Raw genomic sequence first — 18,899 nt, 5'->3', positions numbered from 1 at the left:
ATTATTCTGCATGCCAGGATTCAAAGAATACTTGCAGGACACTTGCTTTGGGTTTCCACAGTGGACTGTCAAGGAAGAAATCTTCCTTTCTCTCTGATTCACCTTGTTACTGCATCAGCAGGAGTCTTGTCAATTTTGCTTAAACTTTTTGTAGACTTCTTTATTTTTTTTAAATTCATTTATTTTTTATAAAGTACAGCTTATTCACTTTGTAGCCAATATTAGCATATTCCCTCATCCCCTCCCTAACCCATGTACTTCCAAGCCACACCCAAATCCACTGATAATGGTGGAAATTTCTTTTGTCTCTGAATCATCTTGTTACTACATCAGCACTAGTCTGGTCCTTGTTTAAAAACTGTTTGTAGGCATATTATGTTTTCTTTTTACAATTTTATACATGAGTACACTGTATTTACATCATTTCTTTTTATATATCATTATAGATCTTTATTAGGAAGTTATATCTTTCTAAATTATTTTTATTTTTATTAATTACAGTTTATTCACATTGTATCACCTCTGTACCCTCCTCCCTCCGCCCCTCCCAATCCCACTGTCTCTCCCTCTTCCCCACCTGCACCCCTCCCAAAGTCCACTGATAAGGGAGTTCTTCCTCCCATTCCCTCTGATCCTAGTCTATCCTAGTCTATCTGGTCTAATCAGGAGTGGCTGCATTGGTCATTTCAATCTCTCTCTCTCACCTGAACGTCCTCCCATCTATCTCTAACTTCTCAAACCATAGCCCCTTCTTTCAATAATGTAATATACAAATGTAATGACTACTGAGTAAATTTACTGTAGCTCATGTTTATATGTGTCTAAGGCTGGCTACTTTGTGGAATGGATAACCTCTCTGTTCTTTGGAGGAAACTCCCTACTTATACACTCTTACCATCCACTGCTTATAACTCTTCATCTAGGAGTGGGGAATCTTATGACTTACTATAACCCTATTTGTATGTGTACTGGTGAGGTCTTTATGCAGTTTTGTTGTAGCAACCATGCTGGATATATATTCTTGCAACTCTTCCAATAAAATACTGAAAACAAAGATTCTCTGGGGTTTTTCTAAGGTATGTAAATCCTGAAATATCTGTTTTGTTGCATTTTAAATCTGTGTTGTGATATGTGAAGGGTTCTGTGGGTTTTTACCTCTGTTTTGTCTCTTGCTACTCTTTCCTTTGGCCTTTATCCTTCCCTTTGTTAATACAGCTATCACAGGGGTTCTTCTCTCTTCTATACATCTACCCTGAAATTTTTCTGCTATTGTGTATGCTCTGTAAATTTTCTGAGACACTTCATCTTCAGCTCCATTTCCAAACATCTCAGTTGTAGTCACTTCACACTAGAATTAACCCCAGTTAACAATGAGCCTTTCAAAATGAACTTGTTACTTTTCTTGCTGCTGACCACCATGTTTTCCTGTCACCACTCACTGTACTGGAGAACTGATTTCCTGCTATACCTGTTAGACCTTGGGAACAATACCAAACCTTGACATGGCATGATCTGCTATCCTCTTGGCCCCTTGTTATTACTGTTTTTGAAGCAAAATTTCAAAGCACTGTTACATAATGGCTCTCTATTTTGGAGTTCCTTTATGAGATTGTTCCACTTGATGATAATAGGTGTAGACAATCACTTGTAGGATGTGCCTATTGGAATTTTTTTAAGATTCAGGCTATCTTTCTTTTATTACTAAAATTTGGCAGAGAGTGAACAACTGTCTTACATTACATCACAGTAATTTAAACTGATCCAATATCAGTGGAGTGGTGCATCATAAAATTTTAAATGCATGGAGCACTAATGTTTGGCAAAGTTATTGCTGGAGAATATATAGCAAATAATAAAAAAGCAAATGAGATATCTACAATCTGAGTCAATATTTAAAAAAAAACACATGAGTATCAAACAGGTGAACGTGAAATACTCAAGTTTTGTAATATGTCTCAGTAAAGAAAAGGAAGGAGGAGCCAAGGGCTTCCAAGATTTAATGATTCAACTAGATGTCAGTGACCTCTGAATACTCCAAATTCAACATTGTTAAAATTTCTGTATGAGTTTTTTGAGCATCTTACATTAAACAAAACTAATATTTTCTATAATTTAGCAGAACAAACATTTAGTTGGGATTGAAGTTTTACTTTGCAAACTAAAAGTCTTTTTTTAAGGTTTTTACAACAAGGAATATTCTTAAAACACTATTATTTTATTTTTTCTTGGTTGTAAATTGTAAACTGTGTGCTATAATAATAACAATTATGGTAGTAAAAGACTGTCAATCATTGAGAGAGCACTGCAATGGAATCTTTATATGCACTCACTTACATCTAAGGTGGCAAATGATATTTACCATTTTTCCATGTATTTGTTTGTCACTTCTATTTCTTCTTTACAGAAGTCATACAAAGACACTGTATATCAACAAATGAAATTTGGCATAATTCTAATATACTCCCCAAAGGACATCTGTTAATATCCTCAGAAAAATTTTGGTAGTGATAATGGGTAGTTATAACTGTGTGTGTGTGTGTGTGTGTGTGTGTGTGTGTTTGTGAATGTTTAATTCTATAGAGTTTTACAAGGTTAAGTGTGCTTTCAATGATTTTAACACACAGATTCCCACCTAATACAAACAGGTGTTTGTTCTTCACTGAAAAAATCTACCAAAATTGGTCTATCAAGAATTGGTCTTTCTTTCTCAGGGTTGAATAACAAATATTACTGTATAATAAATGTCCACTATCATGTTTTATATTTTGCAATTCATGAGATTAAAAATAAAGTTATAGACTGAAAGTATTTTTAAAACAAAAAATTTGAATTTTGAGACTCATATTGCACCCTGTGTAGAATTTGTTTTAAGTTATAAGTTACTTTTTAAGTTATAAGTAATTTTTAAAATATAAGTGAAGATCACCTTGTGTTCTTGGACAGGAACTATGTCCAATTTCTATTCCCCTTTTCAGTTATGTGTCTAGGATTGGAAATCTCGGGAATCTGATTCCTTAGTGCTTTAACAATGTTTGCACACATTTGATATATGCTCACACAGATACATATATGTGTCCTTAATATGAGTGAAAAATAAAAAAATCTTTTTAAAATTTTAAGTATCATGTTGCTGGTTATATTAATATAATAGAATAGATTACTCTAGAAGGTGATATAGGAGATTCTGAAGCTGAGTGGAAATGTATTCTGATTCACTTTAAATTTTCATAAATATATCTAGAACAACATAGGTTATTTCAAAGGCAAATTTGAACTCTGTGTGTAAATTTTGATTTTTATGTTTTACATTTTTGACTTTTATTGATTCTATGTGAAATATGACACAAATTCAGATTAAAATATCTGAATCTTTGGGGTTATTTTATTTATTTTTGAAGCAGTGTGAAAGAAGTATGCATTCTAATATTGAGAGTTGATTTTGATTAACTTCTGTTTTATGTTTACAGGTGAAGCCAGCACTTCAGATGTTGTGCCTAGTGATGATTCTGACAGAGTCCAGATTACCTCTTTTCAACAATCTGAAAGTATAACACAAAGAAAAATACTGGAGTGTGGGCTTGGGGCAAGAAAAAGTCAGTGCAAACCAAAGAATAATGACATCACTGGAGAGATGAGATTTACCTTTAATGATGGGAATACAAGTCCTCAAATTGACCATGAACTACCTTCAGAACATACCTACCATGACTGTAGTAGGAAAAGCCAGAATGAAGTGGAACATCAACGACCTGAGTCAACCTGTGTAATTCCTTTCTCACCAGAGGAAGATATAACTGATGTTTTAATCGAAGGGCCATGTATTAAAGATAGAATCACCAGAAGTGAGAGTCCAGAAGTTCTGATAGTTGGAGAAACAACAGGAAGTAGGCCACTTCCACATACTCAGGATGTGAGAGCTGGTCATCATGTATTGTCTGAAACACAGTCACATCATAGGATGGATGAGTCTTCCCTTGGTTCTAATGGTCACACAGGTTTGCAATTGCGAGATGATTTGTCTATATCTGATTTGCAAAGAACATCTTCTCCAACGATAGAACACATATCGACAGAGTACACTGATCGTAACAGTCAGTCTACAGCTGTAAAGCCAATTCAATTTGTCCCTGTGGAAACTGATCAAGAAGAAAACACAAACACCTCTTCCTGTCCTAATCAGACAGGTATGGAGGATTCTGAAATAATTTCTGTTGATCAAACTGCAAATACTAGTTTAGATTTTACAGTGGCTGCATCTCCTTTTGGACCATCAGGGTACATCAAGAGAGGAGTTTTTGAGATACTCGATGACAATTGCATTGCGATTCAGTTAGAGGATTTTGACTCACCATCAAGTGAAAATAATAGAAGAGTTCATTCTGGTGAGAGCGATATTTCCAGTTCTACCCGTAATTCTATCACAAATTCCTTACCATTTTCCAATTTAAGATTCAATCGGCATACTTTACCTACTCCTGTGGCTAGTGACAATACTGTAGTCAATAATATAAATTCATCAGCTAGCTCACAAAGTGAAGACACTAACGACTTACTTATACTACCTCACCCACCCTCTGACGCCAGACAGGGAAGGCATGTTACCGATCCAGAAATTTCTGATGACAGTGATTCTTTGCCATCTTTGCCTCATTTTACCATCTTCAATCATGTTCATAATAACCACCATAATGGACTTACCAAACAACAGATTAACGCTTTAAAACTAAGAGATTTTTGTAAACATGATAAATTAAACCAGTGCAGTATTTGTATTACAAGGTATAAACAAGGCAGTAAGATTCGTATACTACCTTGCCTTCATGAATATCATCATAAATGCATTGATCTTTGGCTATCTGACAACTCAACTTGTCCCATTTGTCGCCTACATATAATAAGTCCTGCTGACACAAAAATTCGAATTTGAGTTCTGGACCTCAGAAAAATAAATTCTTTAAATATTGAATGAATAAATGTCATTTGCTGTCTTCATTTGGGGTCCATTTCCTTGAAACAGTCATGACCAAAAGCAGCATTGGGCTGAAAGAATTGAATATATATATATATATATATATATATATATATATATATATACTGGGTAACAATCAGCTGAGAGAAACCAAGGCAAGAACCTGGAAGCAGGTGATGATGCAGACAGGACAGAAGAATGATGCTTATTTGCTTGTTCCTTTTTTTTTTTTTTTTTTCCAGTTGCAATATTTTCATCCAGACACCCATTATCCAGATTTCATTGTTAGATGTTTTACTTCTGATATATATTTTCAGTTGCTTTTCTATCTGTACAAACTGTTGGATGAAACCCATAATTTGATATAGAGTCACATTCAAAGATTGTACTCTTCTATGGAGAAGAGTCTATGGTGAAGTATCTTTTCTCACATTTCCCTGTTATGGTCAGTCATTAAATGGCCGTCAACATGTGTTAAGAAAGATGCTCATGGTGTAATACGGAAAGGCTTGCACTGAAGATGACCTCTAGAGTTTATTACATATTCTGGATATTAGTCCTTTTCTAATTAAGTTTTTATTAACTACAGTTTATTTATTTGTTTTTTGGAAGGTCTATTTTAATTTTTTATTAATTAATTACACATTATTCACTTTGTATCCTTCCAGTGGTTTCCTCCCTCCTCCTGTCCCAGTCCCCCCTTCTTCCACCCTCTGCATGCATACCACACCACAAGTCCACCGATAGGGGAGGTCTGCTTTTTTTTTTTTTTTTTTTTTTTACTATTTCTCAATTGAATACAACTAAGAACTCCAGTGATACATCTCAGCTTCTTGTATAATTGGAATGGTGGAAGTTTGTTGAGGAGGGAGAATCCTTTTAATATTAATATTATACAGAGACACAGTTAAGCTGGAACTGACAAATATGCTTTAATAGAGTAGATTATTCACAGACACAACAGCCAAGTGCATTGGAAGACTGAAAAGCTCTGAGACAAAATAAGCATAATAAATGCCAAACATGACACAGGAAAACAGGCCCAGAGTACCAATCTCAAGGCAACACCCTATGGTTTCAACATGTATGAAAACCTTCACATGCTAGCCTGGAAACAATGGATAGGTTCTGAATTCACACATGTCTTAGGTAAATTTCAGATTCACCCTGAATGGACTTCTTCCCACATGATCATGTTCCCACTTGAAGATTTTAACTTCAAACTGGTAAAAGTAGATTCATGATACTTTCTGAAACATATCATGATGCATAATGTCTGTAAAGTTTAGTGAATATTCCATCCTTTGAAGGGAAATTTCCAGAAATACAGTAATAACAAAATACAATTTCTAACTCAAGAAAATATAGTAACATTCAAAAAGAGAAATTTGATTTTGAAAGTCCGATGAATGAATAATACTTTTTTTTTTGAGTTTGGCATTCATTAACTGGCTCTTTGTTTGTAAAGATTTAATTTTATTATTATTTTTTATTATTATTAGTTATATTTTATTAACACTATCCCAGCTACATACCATTCCCTTATTCGCTAGTAATCCCACCCTCCCTCCCATAGCTTCTCTTTGATCCTTTCCCAGTCCAAGGATTGGGGAGGATCTACTCCCATTTCATCTGGCCCTGTTTTATCAGGTATCTTTAGGACTGGCTTCAAAGTCCTCCTCTGTGGCCTTGTAGGACTGTTCCTCCCTTGGGGAGTTGGGAGGTCAAAGAGCCTACCATTGATTTCCTGTCAGAGATGGTCCCTGTTTCCCTTACTATGGGAAACCAATTGGTTATTGAGCTACCATGAGCTTCCTCTGAGCAAAGGTTCTAAGTTATATCCATACATGGTCCTTGGTTGGAGAAACATTTTCAGAAAACAACCCTATGCCCAGATATATTTGCGACAACGAGGTCCCTGCACTGCTAGTCCAGACCTGTGGCACCATCATCCCAGAGTCCTGGATCTGTTAGCCAACATACTGGCCCCATAAGGTCACTCAGACCCTGACTGCACGGCCTGTCCAATCCCTCAGTGACAGATATTATGCTAGATACCCACCAAAACCAAGCAGACCTGCCATAAAATCTCAGCACACCAGTGCTGGGCATCCCAAGTTTGGAGAGTACAGTGGAGGGCCCCCCAGGCCTTAGCAGAAAACATCAGGCCTGGCATCTTGGTCTCCAGCTGCAGCAGAATTTCCTAACCTGGCAGTGACAGCAGCACTGAGCTGGCAGAGCACATCAAAAAAACAGGGTCAAACCAGAGGACAGAGAGCCCAGATAGCCCTTTCCCTGACCAGTGATCTGCCTGATAGAGATTTTACCCTTGAGAATCTGCAGAGCCCCAGATCCAGGGTCTTTCTAAAACAGAAGCCAGACCTCAAACAACTCCCACCCACATACCCACTTTGGGAAACACAGGGTCACTTGGGACAAAGAAGAACCTGCTCTGTGTGTCCAATTGAGGAGTTAAGGCAGTTAATGCCTGAAATTGCGCTGGGACCATAGTAGTGCCTGCTACATATACAGTGCAGAGCCCCTCCCACATACTTAAAAGTTCAATATTATCTATCACTCTGTCCCTCGAGACATACTTCCATGCACATTTACACACACACACACAAACACACACACACAGACACACACACACACACACACACACACATATACACATAAGGCCTGCCTGCATTTGCCCCGTTTGTGTCTGCTTACTTTTCTCTCACAGGTAGAGCTAGTCCTCAGCACATGCTGAGGACATGGGGCTGCTCTCAGCTTTCTGAAGAACTCTCCAGACACTAGAGAGAGACAGTACCAGTCTGAACTGCAGAACCCAAAAAATAAACAGGGAAGGTTTCAGACAAGCCAATAGATAGGTTCATCGAAAGAACACTTCCAAATTAAATCAGGACATCATGACTTCACCAGCAACCCCCAAAATTGATGGATACTCCAATTCATCAGAAACACAGGAAAATGAATTTAAACCTATGTGTACCCTATTATTTGAGGCCCATGAAGAGGAAACAAACAACTGTCTTAGAACAATAACCATGCAAATGCAGTCAGTTAAAGAGGAAATGAACAAAACTTTCATAGACTTGGCCAGTCAATTGGAGGTAAAGAAAGAAGAAATAGACAAATTTCTTAAAGAAACACTGGCAAACATAGCCAAAAAAATAGAGACACAAGTAGAGATAAAATTAGTGGCATATAGAAAGGAAATTAACAAAATAATAGAGACCATCATAGAGAGTCAGGAAACAACATTCAAACAGATGAAAGAAATGGTGCAAGGCATGGAAACAGAATTAGAATCAATAAGGAAAACACAAACTGAGAAAACCATGGAGCTGGAGGAGAACTTGGAGAAAAGTTCAGGAACCACAGGGGTAAGCATCACCAACAGAATACAAGAGACGGAAGGGAGAATCTATGGAGCTAAAGAAACACTCGTAGAAATTGATACTTCTCTCAAAGAAAAAGTAAAATCAGAAAAGTTTAAAACACAAAATATCCAAGAAATCAAGGACACCATGAAAAGATGAAATCTAGCAATAAGAGGAATTTATTGAAAAGAAGACTCCAGGCTCCAAGGTCCAGAAAATATTTTCAAGAAAATCATAGAAGAAAATTTTTCAACTTAAAGAAAGAGATGTCCATAAATATACAGGAGGCCTACAGATCACCAAACAGACTAGACCAGGAAATCAGAGGTCTTTTTTTTCTTCCCTCTGATCCTAGTCAATTAGGTGTCATCAGGAATGGCTTGTTCTTTATAGAGTAACTTTTATATTTGTGTGCTTTTGGTTTGGGGGCTTTCAAGACAGGATTATGCTTAATAGCCTTGAGTACCCTGGACTTACTGTGTAGACTAGGCTGTCCTCAAATTCACAGAGATCAGCCTGTTTCTGAAATCTCAGGTGCTGGAGTCACAAGGGTCCACACCATTCATGGCTGAACAATGTTCCTTATGCAACAATTATTGGCCCTCTTCCATTAACCAATGATTGACAAAATTCCCTGTAGGAATGCCTGCATACAAACCAATTTTTTGAATTATTCATTATCATTTTATTTTAAATGTTTTATTCATCATCTTTAATGGTAGAGATTTGTTTTGCTACAATGACTGCTTCATTTAGATATTGGATTTTTATCTTTTCAGACTCTGCTTTTTCCATTTCAATTAATTATACTTTATTCATTTTGTAACAACCCTTGGCCTCCTCCCTCCTTCCCTTCCAATCCCACCGTCCCTCCCCCTTCTCTACACATGCCCCTCTCCAAGTCCACTGATAAGGGAGGTCTTCCTCTTCTTCCTTCTGATCCTAGTCTATCAGGTCTCATCAGGAGTAGTTGCAATGTCTTCTGCTGTGGCCTGGTGAGGTAGCTCCCCACTCAGAGGCAGGTGATCAAAGAATAGGCCAATCTGTTCATGTCAGAGACAGTCCCTGTTGCCATTACTATGGGACCCACTTGGAAACTGAACTGCCATTTGCAACATCTGTGCAGGGATTCTAGTTTATCTCCATCAATGGTTTTGGTCTGAAAAAAGACCACTGTGCCCAGATTTTTTGGTTCTGTTGTTCTACTTGTGGAGCTCCTTTCTCCTCCAGGTCTTATTATTTCCTACTTCTTTCATGAATTTCTCTGCACTCTGCCCAAAAGTTGGCCATAAAACTAAGAGTCTGCTTTGATATCTGGCATGATAGAGCATGTCACAGGTCCTCTGTAGCAGGCTCCCATACACTTCCCTGTTTTCTCCTTCTTCTGATGTTCATCCTCTTTGCCTTGCTGTACGGGGTTTGAGCATTTACCCAGAGACCTCCTTCTTGATTAGTTTCTTTAGGTGTACAGATTTTAGTAGGTGTGATCTATATTTTATGTCTAATATCCAATTATGTGTCAGTATATACCCTGTGTGTCTTTTTTGCTTCTGGGATACCTCACTCAGGATGATCTTTTCCAGATCTCACAGTTTATTACAAATTTTATGATTTCATTGTTTTGTAATGCTAAGTAATATTCCATTCTGTAGATGAACCACAATTTCTCTATCCATTCCTCCGCGGAGTGGCACCTGGGCTGTTTCCAGCTTCTGGGTATTATAAGTCAACCTGCTACAAACATGGAGGAGCTCAGGTCCTTATTGTGTACTTGAGGCTATTTTGGGTATATGCCTAGGAGTGGTGTAGCTGAATTTTGAGGAAACCCTATTCCTAGTTGTTTGGGAACCTGCCAAATTGTTTTCAAGAGTAGTTATACATATTTACATTCCCACCAGCAGTGGAGAAGGGTTCCTCTTTCTCCACAACCTCCAGCATATTCTTATCACTTGAGTTTTTGATCTTAGCCATTCTGATGGGTGTAAGGTGAAATCTTAGGGTCATTTTGATTTGCATTTCATTATGACTAAGTAAATTGAATATTTCTCTAACTTTTTCTCTGCCATTTGATATTCCTCCATTGAGAATTCTCTATTTAGCTCCGTACTCCATTTCTTAATTGCATTACTTGATTTGTTGATGTTTAACTTCTTGAGTTCTTTGTGTATACAGGATATTAGTTCTCTGTCAGATATAGGGTTGGTGAACATCTTTTCCCAATATGTAGGCAGTCGTTTTGTTCTGATGACAGGGTCCTTTGCTTTACAGAAGCTTTTCAGTTTCAGGAGGTCTCATTTATTGATTGCTGTTCTTAGAGTCAGTGCTGTTGGTGTTTAGTTCAGGAAGGTGTCTCCTGTGCCAATGAGTTTAAGGTTCTTCCCCAATTTTTTTTAAAGTGGTTTAGTGTCTCTGGTTTTATTTTGAGGTCTTTGATCCACTTGGACTTTAGTTTTGTGCAGGGTGGTAAATATGGATCTATTTGAATTTTTTTATATTGTAGACATCCAGTTAGAATAGCACCATTTGTTGAAGGTCCTGTTTTGTTTTGTTTTTTTTTGTTGTTGTTGTTTTGTTTTGTTTTCCATTGAATGTTTTTGACATCTTTGTCAAATATCAGGTGTCCGTAAGTGTATGGATTTATGTCAGGGTCTTCTATTTGATTCAATTGATCCACCAGTCTGTTACAATTCCTGTACCACACAGTTTTTAGTATTGTTGCTGTATATTACAGCTTGAGATTAGGGATAGTATTAACCCCTAAAGATCTTTTATTGTAGAGAATTGTTTTAGTAATTTTGGTTTTCTTGTTGTTCCATATGAAGGTGAAAATTTTTCTTTAAAGGCCTGTAAAGAATTGTGTTGGTTATTTGATGGGAACTGCACTGAATCTGTAGATTGCTTCTAGTATGATGTGCATTTTTACTATATTAATCCTGCCAAGCCCTGAGCATGGGAGAACTTTCCATCTGCTGATATATTCTTCTAATTCTTCCTTCATATACTGAAATTTTTTCATACAAGTCTTTGACTAGCTTTTATGTTCACACCAAGGTACTTTTTGTCCTTTGTGGTTATTGTGAACTGTGTTGTTTCCCTAATTTCATTCTCAGCTCTTTTGTCTATTGTATACAGGAGGGGTGCTGATTTTATTTTATTTTTTTTAGTTAGATTTATAACCTGCCACTTTGCTGAAGGTGTTAGTCAGCTGTAGGAGATCCTTACTGGAATTTTTGTTGTTACTCAGGTATTCTATCATATCATCTGCAAATAGTGAAATTTGACATCTTCCTTTCTAATTTGTATCCCCTTGATCTCCTTCAATTGCCATATTGTTCTAGCAAGGACTTCCAGAACAATGTTGAAGAGATATGGAGAGAGTGGGCAGCCTTGCCTTGTCCCTGATTTCAGTGGAAATGATTTAATTTTCTCTCCATTGAGTTTGATATTGGCTATAGGCTTGCTGTATAGTAATTGCCTTTACTGTGTTCAGGTATGTGCCTTGTATCCCTGATCTCTCCAAGACTTTAAACATAAATGGATGCTGGATTTTGTCAAATGGCTTTTCAGCATCTAAGGAGACGGTCATGTGGTTTTTTTCTTCAATTTTTTTTTTATGTGGTGGATCACATTGATGGATTTCCGTATATTGAACCACCCCTGCATACCTGGGATGAAACCTACTTGGTCATAGTGGATGGTATCTTTGATGTGTTCATGGGTTCGGTTGTTAAGTATTTTGTTGAATACTTTGCATCAATGTTCATGAGGGAGATTGGCCTGAAATTTTCTTTCTTTGTTGGGTCTTTGTGAGGTTTAGGTACCAAGGTGAGTGTGGCTTCATAGAATGAGTTGGGTAGTTTTCCTTCTGTTTCTATTTTGTGGAATAGTTTTAAGAGTACTGGTGTTAGCACTTCTTTGAATGTTTGGGAGAATTCTGCCCTAAAACCTTCTGGCCCTGGCCATTTTTTTGCGTGGGCGATTTTGGATGACAGCTTCTATTTCCTTAATATTATATAAATATATATATATATATATATATATATATATATATATATTCTTTTTTAGGATGAAAAAAGATATTTCAGGAAGGCAGCCCATAGCTCCTTTTCTGGCATGAACTCAATGGCATACTCTTTGAACACATCCCCCTGCATGATGCAGCTTTGCAAGGCCACAGAGGGAGACAATGCACCAGCCCTGAAAAGACCTGATAGGGTAAGGTCAGATTTAAGGGGAGGAGAAACTCCCTTATCAGTGGACTAGAGGAAGGGCATAAAAGGAGAAGAGTGAGGGAACGTGCGTTGGGGAGAGATGAGGGAATGGACCACAGCTGGTTTAGAGATTGAAAAATTTGTATTAAATAATAATAATAATAATAATGTATTTAGTGTAAAAAACATAGTTTTTGTGACGTGATCAGTCACTGATAGAAATGAGGCTGGACATAGAGCTCAACGGTTAATTGCATTTAATGTTGTATAGAGGACTTGTGTTCAGTTCCCAACTTAACACATTGGCAGCTTACTGCAGTCTGTATTACCAATTCCAGGGACACATATACCCATCAGCATCATTGAGTATCTACACATTTGTGGTGTACATAATGATACCCTGATACACAAATAAATAAAAATGAAACTTTAAGGCATAAAAAAGCATCTCTTTACATAACTAAATATAAGTATAGACCCCAAACCTCCTTGTCTGAGGCAGTTGCCTAAATACTCAAGGCTAAATCTTTTGGCTTTCATAAAAACTTTTTCTTTTATTCCAACATCTCTTTTCTTTACAAAGGCCAAAATCCTAAATCTTGCTGATTCCCACCGTTGGGACTTTTTGTTTTGTTTTGTTTTGTTTTGATTTGTTTTGTTTTGTTTTTTGGCCTGGCTCACTCAATGGAATTATTTCATTTCACTGCTGAGTTTACAAGTTTTTTTTTTCTAGCTCAGAAATTATACTTTTATTCTTTCTTCTCTTGCAAATTGCTTTCCTCATCAATTGTTGATATATTCAGCATGTTTGAATTATGTTTTTTCTCCATATTCAATAAGAAGCTTTCCAGTTCAATGATTAGTACATTTTTTTAAAAATTATATTATCTGTCAAAATAAGAACCTATACAAAAGATCTAGCTGGATAAGAAGTTTCACTGTAATGCACTAAATGATCTTTGTTCATGACAAAAACTTTTATTGAAAAACCTAACTCGGCTATATTTTAGTAAACATGAATCACCTGTCCTCTCAGACTCTTTTATTTAATTCTTTCAATAATCTTTAATTTTTGTGAAGATTTACTTCTCTACAAGAACTTTGGAGGCAAAGAAAAACAAACAAGCTATAAGTTCCACTTCTTGCTAACCTTGTTAAGTCACTTTTGAACTCTCATTAGATAAGAACATCACTATTTGCAAGTTTGTTATTAAGTAGACTTAAAACAGCATAATCATCATAGTCATTGTAAAGAAATACTGGTGCTTAACTGAAAGAAGTCGTTAACTGATTTGGTTTAGCCTACATAGGATAATGAAAACAAATTTAAAAAATTGTTGAATTCAAGATGATGGAAAGCTACAAATTCAGGGAATCTATTTTTTACCAGGTTTTGCTTGCCTGAATATTTATGTTGTATTTATTTAAGTATATTTATTTAAAATGTGTAGGATAGTGGTACAGCACTTGGTTAACATGTGTGAGCATATGCTAACACTCCTATCATTGTAAAAACATATTTTGCTGTTCAGTTCAGAGAGTTCATATTAAGGATCATATATATTAAAGATTTTGGAGATTCTTCATCTCAACACTTGGAAGGAAGAGGCCGATAGGACCTTGGAAGTTCAAGGTTATCCTGTTTTAAAAGTTGAGTTTCATGACATCCAATGTTATATACATCAAAAAATATATATGGATATATGAAATATATGATATTAAATATCAATATATATGTCAATATAAACAAAGAAGAAAATAATATTTATCTTTTCATTTTTTTTTACTTTTAAAAATTTATGTATGTTTTTATAAATTAGTTTATTCACTTTGAATCCCAGCTGTAGGCCCCTCCCTCCCAAAGACTAGGAAACTTCCCTAGTCTTCTCATAAGGGAGGTCCTCTTCCCCTTGCATCTGAACCTAGCCTATCAGGTCTCATCAGGAGTGGCAGCATTGTTTCCCTCTGTGGCCTGGTAAGGCTGATCCTCCCTCAGGGTGAGGTGACCAAAGAGCCAATCTCTGAGTTCATGTCAGAGACAGTCCTTGTTTCTATTACTAGGACACCCCCTTGGATACTGACTTGCCATGGGCTATAGCTGTGCACAGGTTCTGGGTGTTCTAGGGTATCTCAATGCATGGTCCATGGTTGGCGTATCAGTCTGAGAAAATACATATCTGGCCAGAATTTTGTGATCTGTTGTTCTCCTCATGAAGCTCCTGTACCCTCTAAGACTTCCTATCTCCCCCTAGTTTCAAAAGATTCCATGCACTCTGCCTGGATTTGGACCATGACTCAAAATGGAGAGGAATATAAATCAATCCTACTGAACACAGGGACAGGGCAAGGCTGCCCACTCCCTCCATATCTCTATGAGAGATTACTTGTAGTCAAAGCTAGAGCAATAAGACAACTAAAGAAGATCATTAGGATCCAAATCAGAACGGGAGAAATAAAAGTATCGCTTTTTGCAGATGATATAACAGTATACATGAGTAACGGCAAATATTTAACTAGAGAGCAACTTCAGCTGATATCACTTTCAGCAATGTGGCTGTATACAAAATTAACTCAAAAAAATCAGTAGCCCTCCCATATAGGAAATTCCAACGGGCTGAGAAAGAAATTAGGAGGGAAACACCCTTTAAAATAGCCACTAATAACATGAAGTAGTTTGGGTGACCCTAATCAAGCATGTGAAAGACTGGTTTGAGAAAAACTTCAAGTCTCTGAAGAAAGAAACTGAGGAATATATCCGAAGATGGAAAGATCTCCCATGCTCATGGATCCGTAGGATTAAGAGGGAAAATGGCCATCCTACCAAGAGCAATGTAGAGATTCAATGTAATTCCCATCATGTCTTTGGTCATCAGGGAAATGTTAATCAAATCAGCCCTGAGATTTCACCTAACAACCATCAGAATGGCTAAGATCAGAAATTCAATTGACAACCCATGCTGGAGAGGATTGCAGTTAGGGGAAACACACTCCACTACTAGTGGGAATGCAAACTTTTACAACCACTTTGGAAATTAATCTGGCATGTTTTCAGACAATTAGGAGTATCTTTTCTTCAAGATCCCGGTATGACACACATAGACATATATCCAGAAGATGCTCAAGTATACAAAAAGGACATTTGCCAAACCATGTTTGTAGCAGGTTTATTCTTAAGAGCCAGGAAACAACCCAGATGCCCCTCAGTGGAGAAATGGATACAGAAATTGTGGTACATATTCACCATGGAATATTATTCCGCAGTCAAAATCAAGGATTCATGAAATTTGCAGGTAAATGTTGGGAACTGGAAAAGATCATTCTGAGGGAGGCATCCCAGTATCAGAAAGAAACATGTGGTGTATACTCACTCATAAGTGGTATTAGACATAAAATATTGGATAAACATACTAAAATCTCTACACGTAAAGAAACTAATCAAGAAAGAACACTCTGGCTGAGTTGTTCAATCCACACTCAAAATGTCAAAGCGGATGGACATCAGAAAAGGGAGAAATCAGGGAACAGGTGAGTAACCTCCCACAGAGGGCCTCTGAAGAGCCCTACACTGCAGGGTATCAGAGCAGATGCTGAGATTTAGAGCCAGACTTTGGGCCTAGTGCAGGGAATTTTATGAAAAAAAGGGGGAGATAGTAAGACCTGGAGGGGAAAGGAGCTTCACAAGGAGAGCAACAGAAGCAAAAACTCTGGGCACTGGGGTCTTTTCTGAGACTGATACTCCAACCAAAGACCATTTATAGAGATAACCTAGAACCCTGAACAGATATAGCCCATGGAAGGTCAGGGTCCAAGTTGGTTCCATAGTAATGGGGACAAGGACTGTAACTGATTGGCCTCCTCTTTGATCACCTCTCCCTGAGGGGTCTGCAGCCTTGCAAGGCCACAAGGAAGAAGAAGCAGCCACTCCAGATAGGTCCTGATAGACTAGGAATAGAAGGAAGGACAGGAGGACCTCCCCTGTTGGTGGGCTTGGTGGGACATGGGTGGAGATGGGGGAAGGAGAGTGGGATTGGGAGGGGAGGAGAGACAGAGCTATAGAGGGGATACAAGGTGAATAAATTGTAATTGATAAAATGAAAAACACCAATACAATTGTTTACAGACCTTGAAAGAACAATTGTCAATTTAATATGGAAAACAAAGACACTCAGAATTGCTAAGACAATCCTGTACAGCAACAGATCATCAGAAGATATCTCCATCCCTGAGCTCAAACTGGACTACAGAGAAATAGTTATAAAAACTGCATGGTACTGGCATAGAAACACGATGGTGGATCAATGAATGTGAATAGAAAACCCAGAAATAAACCCATACACCTATGCCTTTTTCATTTTCGTCAAAGAAGCCAAAACCATACAATGTACAAAAGACAGCATCTTCAACAAATGGTGCAGGTCTTACTGGTTTTCTACCTATGAAAAAATGCAAATGCATCAATATTTATCATCCTGCATGAAACTCAAGTCCAAGTGGAACAAAGACCTGAATATTTTTATCTTAAAATTAGTAAAAGAATAGTGTTTGCCCAAATTAGTCAAAGTTCTTTTCTAGAAAATTATTTTTCTAATTCATTATCCCCTTCTACATATTGTTGCATATATTAGTAAATGAAGGGAATAAAAACTTTACTATCATTTTAATATCATTTCATGTTAGAAAAATAAAAGTTAATGATTATGTTACAAATAAACATTCTAATCTTTTATTGATATAGCACATCTGGATTTCTACTGGAAAAGTGAAAAGAATTGTTTGGATTATTTCACTTGTTTATAACTGGTTCACATTCATATTGCTCTGTTTCTTAAATGGTTTTATCTCTATTCATGGGCAAAGCTGTTGTGAAACATTCTAGAATATCTGTGCAAATACAAATGAAAGGAATCGTAGTCAAAAGATTGGAAGTAAAAGGTTGCAGATTTTTCATCTCTCTTGGAGCTTTAAATCTGCTTATTTCAGAGTATTCTAACTGGAGGTATCAAAGACCATGAGTAACAGTCATCCTCTTCCCTTTGTGGAGAGAATGATCTCCCTCAAGGTTGAAAATCTGTCAAACCACAACTCATCCTGCACCCTGAGGCATATCTTTGAGCATGATGGGCCTGATAGTGATGTAAACATCCCCCAAATCCATTGACTAAAAGTCCATATTGGTTTCCTTAATCTATTTCCACAACAAATGTGATGCCAAGGATGCCCTGGGTCCACTACATGAGATTTTACTAGATGGACATGAACTAAAGTTACAGATGGTTTATAAAATGGATCCACAGTACTCTCAAACTGACTGTAGCAAGGGAGGCCAAAAACATTATGAGGAAGACAATCATAAATTCCATCGTCAAGGTGACACAAGCATTTTTTTCCCACCACTGGTATCAAACCATAGATCATACCAGATCTTCTCCAGGCCACTCACAATCCCTGGCTCAGTCTCAATATCGCTTTCAAAGGAGATCATCAACAAACAAAGGATCCAAGACCATGTTCTCAGCATCCAGGCAATAGCTGGTATCATGAGACAGGTCTCGTCCAAGTTTCGGGAATCTTCCTGTTTCAAGCATGAAGAAATCTAAATCTAAATATTCAGGCAAGAGTGCACCCAAGTGTCATTCAGGAGAAGGTAGGAACAGAGAGTTTCAATACTCCTCAGCACATAGCCTGAGTATTGGGAAAGATGAGGGTCAAGAGAAAAACCACTTACTGAGTGGAGAGAGATTTTGAAAAAAACAGTGGAAGTAGGAAAATTGATACATTGTATAGTATTTTATTGTCATCCTTTTTCAAGTTTTAACCTAAATTTACTATTACACTTATTATGTTATTTGAATATTATGATTACATATAAAGTATTGAAATACTTAATTTTTTCCATTGTAAATTTTTGAAATAAAACATAATCATGTTTAGAATATTTATCTATTTATTAAGTTAATAGAGTATTAGCACCAAATCCTCCTATGACAATATGTACTCTGATTTGTTATCTAAAACTTGGTAATTAGACTTACTTCTTTATAGTCCTCATCCTTTCAAGTTAAAAGCTATATATTTATTTGGTATGATTGATAACTAAATCCTTCAATTGTATAATGATATTAGAATTGTTTTATAATATTGATTAAGCAGCAGTGTAAAATTTAATGTTTTGTGTATGTATCAAGAACATTGGTACAATAGCTGAGATTGTACTTAGTTATTATTGTGGTGTTTACAGTACAGATTAACTGACTAGTTTACAGCTTGAAAAGTCTCTTATGCAATGCATTTGCTTAAACTAGTTCTAGTGTCTATTGCTTTCCTTTTTAA

Source organism: Meriones unguiculatus (assembly GCF_030254825.1).
Source record: "Meriones unguiculatus strain TT.TT164.6M chromosome X unlocalized genomic scaffold, Bangor_MerUng_6.1 ChrX_unordered_Scaffold_31, whole genome shotgun sequence".
NCBI classification, from domain to species: Eukaryota; Metazoa; Chordata; class Mammalia; order Rodentia; family Muridae; genus Meriones; species Meriones unguiculatus.
This window is presented reverse-complemented; position numbering follows the sequence as displayed.